A 6,799-nucleotide genomic window follows, 5' to 3' on the forward strand; every position below is an offset into this window, starting at 1 on the left:
AATGTGGGACTTTTAATTTTAAAAAAAACAACACAATTCTATTTTAAATACAAAAATATAAATATGGAACTTTTAATTTAAAAAACACAATTCTATTTTAAATACAAAAATCTAAATATGACACTTTTAATTTCAAAAAAATAAAAATAAAAAATTACATACATGTTTCTAAAAAATGCAAATTCTAAATATGGGACTTTTGAAGCAAAGAAATCTCATGGATTAAACCAAAATGGTCGGACAAAATTGGGGTATGACAATTATCACATGTGTTTCTTTTAGGATTATGAAATTTGGTCCAACATAACATTTGAAGTAGACATCTCAATATTTCCAATGCATTTGGTGTCACCTCACAATAATAAAAAATAAAGAAGTTATGCCCTTGGTAAGTTGACCCAAAATTAGGGTTTCAGTCAAAATGACCTATAATGTTTTGAAATGAATGATGACCTTACAAGCTTCAAATGGATTTTTTATAAGCATTAAAGTTGTTCAGGAACATTGTTTCTCTTGGGGTAATCTTCATATGACAAACACATTAAAAGTTATATCTCAGTGATCCTCAGTTTAGTTAGATGACTTTGAATGGTCAACTTTTAAGGGCCAAACTTCCAACCTTGATGAATAAATGATTGAGTATCCTCAAATGGGCTCATCTATGCCTAAAATTATGAATGAAAGAACTTCCCTTGGTTAAATTTGATCATAGGTTGAGATTGCTTCATGGGCAAGGCATAGTCAAAATAGAGTGGAATTAGGGTTTCCTTGGGAAACAATCCTCAAGCCCTTTGGGTTATCTTGATCAAATTGGAAAATTGAGATACTTGGGAGACATATATGATGATTAGGAGATTTATGGACCATTGTCATGCTTTTTCTTATCTTCATCTGGCCATTTCATTGGGCTTAGGAGCCTCCTAGGAGCATTGGAACACATGATCACTTGAGCTTTAAAACAAAAAGAGTTAGTGACATATTTTTATGCTTTTGGTTAGTAATCTAATAAGAAAATAAATAACATACAATAAAAGCATGCTTGGTGGTCTCAAAACACTCAAACAAGTCCCACCCTAGGGTTAAGGAGCCAAACATGCTCTGATCCTTGAGGCAATGCACTTGTGCAATAACATGATGCCATGAGGGATCTTAGTGGTTAAAATTAGGGTCTTACAGATGCCCCTATTTAAGTTCATTCTATCCAGAGATATGAAGGTTAAAATTTTCGTCTCAACGAGATAGAATGAGCTTAAATAATAACAAAGAGACGAGTTTTGGTCCCTAAGAGACCTCATGATGCAAATGTATGTATGCAAAATAAAATCTTCATGGTGAATAACTGCCACAAAAGAAATCTGAAAAGACTGAACAATCCATATGAGTAACACACTCACTAGGGAGATAGACACTCTGAGAAATAAGGTAAGAATGCGTGAGCAGGTCACGACTTGAAAACTTGCTGGGAGACACAAAGGGATTCCATGAAAATAAATCGATGGAAAGACTCGAGCTGACGCAAAGATGCATGTATTGGGGAATATGCCAATACAGCAAAACTATCCACAAAGGATACATTGGATAAAAATTCAGACTCAGACGGGGATGTCCATAAAGGACTCAGCCGAGGAAGAAACAACGAGATATTACCGGTTATTGGGTAATAAACTCAAGGAGAGACATGTTATTGAAACACCGGTTACTGGGTGAGAGAACAACACGCTCAGGGAGAAAGAACATCTAAGACCGGTATAAGGGTGAGAGATATCAATCATCCGAAACATCTGAGGAGGACCCAAAAGGCACATCTCAACTCAGGAAAAATCTGACTCCACAAGGGACAAAAAGTCATAATAGGGAGCAGAAGGAAGGGACACCAGAGATACCGGTCACTGGGCATATAATAGGTGACCAACCAGGCGTGAATTGGGAACATATCCAAGACACTCATCATCCGAAAGGAGGGCTGAAAAAGCAAACTCGACTTACAGGATGGACATTCGATTCCACAAGGAAATACGGATCTTACTCGACTGGGGAAGAAAAAGACTTCGAATGAAGAGCGCATGAGACATATAATCTATTACCGTCATAACATAGATAACATACTCGCATGGAAGATTATCCACAACCAGTTACTGGGTTAATGAAGGATAAATCGACCGAAAAGAAAGGGCATCAGGATACCGGTTACTGGGTATAAAATGATGACCAATCAGAAGGAGAAACAATCATTACCAAATACGGGTAAATGAAAGATGACTTGCGGGGGACAAATTTCCTGACAAAAGCAATTATCCAAGAGATATATCACCGGTTACTGGGTGGTATACTCAAAAACGAAGGAACATCACGGTTACTGGGTAAAGATAACCAACAAAGAGGGGATTACATCTATCGGTTACTGGGTAGAAAACCAAAGAAAAAGGACTTACAACTATTGGTTACTGGGTAGAAGGCCAAAAAATTCGCTGGGAAAAAGATGGACAATTACTGTTATTGAGCAATTGAATAACTAAACCACAGGGAACTGCAGGGGAATAACAAGGAAAGAATCAATCTAGGAACAAACTAGAAAGACACAATCAAACAAGACTCAACCCGATGAGGATATAACTCAGGGGAGTAATTCCATCCCGATACATAACTGGGGAGGAAACTAAAACAACAATCATCCACGAGGATCTAACTTAGTGGGGAAGAAAGAAGGAAAGATAGACACTTTTTGCCTATGGGGCTGACTCTATATGGAGAGATCAGACACAAACATCTTCTTGGGGAAGAACATTTCACCAATAGCAGCGGATAACAAGCAAAGATATATGGCAAAGAATGCAACATGAATATCTGAATGCTATGATTATGCATATATATGCATGATTTGTGTATGATTAATGTTGACAAACAGACATATCTAACACAAACAAGTCCGAGAATCACGAACGGATACCCGACACAACTTCTCGACAAGAAGGGCGAAGCCTACTGGAGAACTCAACTCTGGTGGGGATGATCTCGGGAAAAAGAGGAGACTTTAACCAAAGATAGGAATAGGCAAAGTCAAAGCTTCCAACTGCAAGAGGTAACACTCTGCACAAGAGAAGTCTCCCAGGGGCAAACAATCCTGACATAAGGAAGATGCAGAAGATCTGCCGGGAATTTTCCACCAATTCTCTCGGGGACAGGTGGTTAAATAACAGTAAGATCCGTTGGAGAAGAAACTCTACTAGGGAACCTTATGACGGGATGATGTGAAAACTCTGTGGGGAACAACCACCAATTAGATGTACATCAATCAAAACACTCCTTTCTATCTGTCGGAGAGGAAACTCTACAAAGGGGAGAAATAGCATTTTGCTCCACTAGGGAAGGAAATAAACATCTTTACCACCAACTCTTAATGCTAGAAGAAATCTTCAGATTCGGAGGAAATACAACCTTCAAACTCTGATCTGGCAACTCTACTGGGGACAGGATGCAAATGTCCTCAAAGGAACTACCCTGGTTGAGGAAATGGGAAATGAATCCTTCGTCAACAAACGACATACTGGGAATGAAAAGGAACACAAGCCCTTCACCAATTGCTCTAGGAAACTTCCCGCTGAGGAGATAATTATCTGGAAAGATAGCTCTGCAGGGAACACATGCTTACTCCGCTGGGGACTTCTACTCATGCTGGGGAAAGACAAACCTCCTCTTGAGTAGAATAGCATATCAACTTTTATCAATCTATAAGGGATTTTAGGTCAGTCCACACAAAGGATGACAACCATATAATTGATAAAACACAAATGCTAATGCCTGATATAGAGGGATACATGTATCTACAGGATCAAGGCAAGAACTAGAACAGAAGGGATCACCTACGGATCAACCATACAACCAATCATGGATTGCCAAGACTCCGCGGGGGAAACAAGCATGTAAGCACAAACAAACTATCTAGGAGTGTGTTGGATGAATATCCACAAATTCTGCTAGGAGAAAGCAATCCAATCAGATAGATCAATCCACTGTCATCAAAGAGAATTCTTATATCAGACTCTCTAGGAAGCTGATGATGTATCATTCTTCCTGCGCTCTCTAGGGAGATAACTTGAAAGCTGATGAAGAGGGTATAAGAATGCCAGAATATGAACAAATGACTTCCCTTTTGGTAATCATACTATCCTTGGGAAAGCACTGAGGACATTCCATTTATCCTTTCAGTCATTGTGAATGTTCATTTTGTTTAAAACAATTTATAAAAACTTTATTTGTTTAAAACAATGATATTCATCAATTAAAACATGCAAACATTTGTTAAACAGAAACAAATAAGAGTGCAAAGAATTGGATAAAGGCTCAAATTTATTTAAGAGAATGGTAGTCTGTGATAACATGAAATTATATCACATTTTAGGACTTAATTCAATTAGATTTTATTATCATTTACTTTAATTTATCTCATTTTATCAGATATTATGCGGTATTTCCTTTCTATTTATGTCAGGCATCCATTTTGAAGCAAAAGTGAAAAAAGGGAAGAAAAGGAGGTGTAAAAAGGAATAAAAAGGAAACAAATAACAAAGACCAAGCCCAGCCCAAAGAAAGCGCACGTTATGCCTGTGACGGGCGTCACAAAGGTTGTGACGAGCGTCACACTAAGCACACTCTTGTGACGAGCGTCACACATGGTGTGACGAGCGTCACACATGGTGTGACGGACGTCACACCATTCCCCTATATTTTTGGCGCTAGGAACTCAACTGACCACGTTGAAAGCTATTTCCACGCACGCTTAACCCTCGGAACGAAAAGACCGCGCATACGGAAACCCTTGGAAAGCAGTTACACCAGCAGCTGTATAAATAGCAGCTAATTGGGAAGTTCCTCAGCTCCGGTTTTTTCCACGCTCATATTGCCGAAGCTCTGCCAATTTTCTTTTCACGCTTTTGCTTAATTTTCTTTTCCAGCAACTTAAGATTGTTTATTTTATTTATTTCTTTTGCAAGTTCTACATTCTTTTTCCCTTGCAATTTACCTTTCCCTTTTTAGCATTTAGATATTTTTCGCATAATAGTTTCTACACCGGAAACTATTGTGCAACTTTTTATCGGATCTAACCTTACGTTAGATTCTAGTTTTATTTCCTTGGTTTAATTTATTGTTTAATTGAAGAATCGAAGAACAAATCCTACCGGCTTGTGGTGGAGTGTTCAAGACTATTGTATTACGCATTCAGGTTCTTTAATCATTATTTAATATTTTGTTTTATTATTTATCTATATTATCTGCCTGGAATGAGTCTGTTTATGCATGATATGTATTCTTGTTTATTTAGCATGTCTGGCTAATTCGCCTAGGTATCGGTATGTAAAGTAAGCAGAATAAGGGATCAAGACTAGTCGGTCTATCTAAACTTAAAATTAGAATCAATCTTTTTACGGTCTCAACTTACAGGTTTAATAACAAGATTTTTTTACAAAAGTAAAGGACATAAAGAAGTTAAAATCAACAGAGCGAGAGTTTGAGGTTTTAACTGGACAGTGTAAGTTAGGCATTAATTCTAGATCAGGGCGAGAGCAAGTTTTAGAGTTAATTAAATTCTGACTTTTTCCAAAAAGTATTTTTAAAGATTGAATGTGAGGACGAGAGTTAAGCATTTGGATTTAATTATATAACCTAAGTCAACAGAGCGAGAGTTTGAGATAAGGGTGTTTAAAACGGTCAGTATTTTCTTAAAAAGAGTTTCTGCAACTTTATTGTTTTCAAAATATGATTTTTGACTTAATTATAAGTGACAGCTACATTAATATAAAATCATGGTTTATTCAACAGAGCGAGAGTTTGAGATAAAACCTTTAACCAATAAAGTTAACCGAAACGATTTATTTTAAAACCAAGAAACCGACAAAGACTTGATTCCCTAGTTGTGACGAACTACATACCGATATCCGTTTTATTAATATTTAATCTAGATCTTAGTTTAGCTCTTAGTTTTTCCCCAAACAATCAAACATTTTCACCTTAGATTTACGTAGTAACCTTAGATAACGGTATATCGATTCATAAGTCCCTGTGGGATTGATATCTTTTAAAACTACGCGATAGAACTGTGCACTTGCAGTTTGTATCCCATTCTCGACTCACACAGTCGAGCGATCAAGTTTTTGGCGCCGTTGCCGGGGACTTTTATTCAATCGATATCGTAACTCTTCCGTTACGCTGTAGAGACTAAGGTTTCTTTTTCTTCTATTCTTTCTTTCGTTGATTTGTATGCCACGCACTCGCTCACAAGGCGAACCGCTCTATTTACGAATCAACGATATCGAACTATATCTCCGAGTCTTACGACGAATTCGGGAATATCGTGCTGCGAACAATCTCCCTCCTATAGACTTTCCTGATCTCAAAGATCTTCCTTCTTTAACCGAGATGGCAGAACCAGCTCGTGCTCTTAGAGATTACGCCGCTCCATCGCAAGATGAACCGCATTCAAGTATTGCTCCGCCCGCAATCGAAGCAAACAACTTCGAACTAAAACCTTCGATGTTGCAGGCTGTGCAACAGAACCAATTCTCTGGAAATCTTACCGAAGATCCAAACCTTCATTTATCCGTATTTGTTCAATACGCTGATACTGTTAAAGCTAATGGTGTCACTTCAGAGGCAATTCGACTTCGTCTTTTTCCTTTCTCATTAAGAGATAGCGCTAGAAGATGGCTTCAATCTCTTCCTTCCAACTCAGTCACCACATGGAACGAGTTGAAGAAAGTTTTTCTTGCCCGATATTTTCCGCCAAGCAAAACAGCTATGTTAA

The sequence above is a fragment of the Lathyrus oleraceus genome, chromosome 1, assembly GCF_024323335.1.
Source record: "Lathyrus oleraceus cultivar Zhongwan6 chromosome 1, CAAS_Psat_ZW6_1.0, whole genome shotgun sequence".
In the NCBI taxonomy this organism is placed as follows: Eukaryota; Viridiplantae; Streptophyta; class Magnoliopsida; order Fabales; family Fabaceae; genus Lathyrus; species Lathyrus oleraceus.